The following is a 470-nucleotide window of genomic DNA, read 5'->3' on the forward strand; positions in this document are numbered from 1 at the left end:
TAATTTAGTTATCTCCTTCTCATATGTCATAATGACATTGTAAAGCTATAATGGACCTAAACCGGAACTATTTCTCTTAAAAAATAGGCTTATCTCCCTTTCCTACAGCCATTGAAATTCATATCATCACTTCCACACCAAAACACTTAATTAATCCTAATTGTTTCCAACACTCCAAAGAAGAGAAATGGAATCCTGGTTTCTTTCTTTTATGTGCGTTAAGCCTTTTGGCCACAAGGGCGCCATTTAGTAAATTACTTCCTCCAAAACTCTGGCCAGGGGCCTCTTGGCCTGAAGGAGTTAATGCAGTCACAAGAAGTAAGTCACTGAATTCCTTTGTGCCAGAAAGATGAAACTTGGTGATTGCTCAGAAGTGTCCTACTCTGCCATTGAATGATGATCCAGTAAAGAAAAAAAAAAAAAAAGCACTTCTTGCATGCAGGTCTCAACAAGACAAATGAAGAGTATAC

This window comes from Pteropus vampyrus, unplaced genomic scaffold (assembly GCF_000151845.1).
Source record: "Pteropus vampyrus isolate Shadow unplaced genomic scaffold, Pvam_2.0 Scaffold19, whole genome shotgun sequence".
In the NCBI taxonomy this organism is placed as follows: domain Eukaryota; kingdom Metazoa; phylum Chordata; class Mammalia; order Chiroptera; family Pteropodidae; genus Pteropus; species Pteropus vampyrus.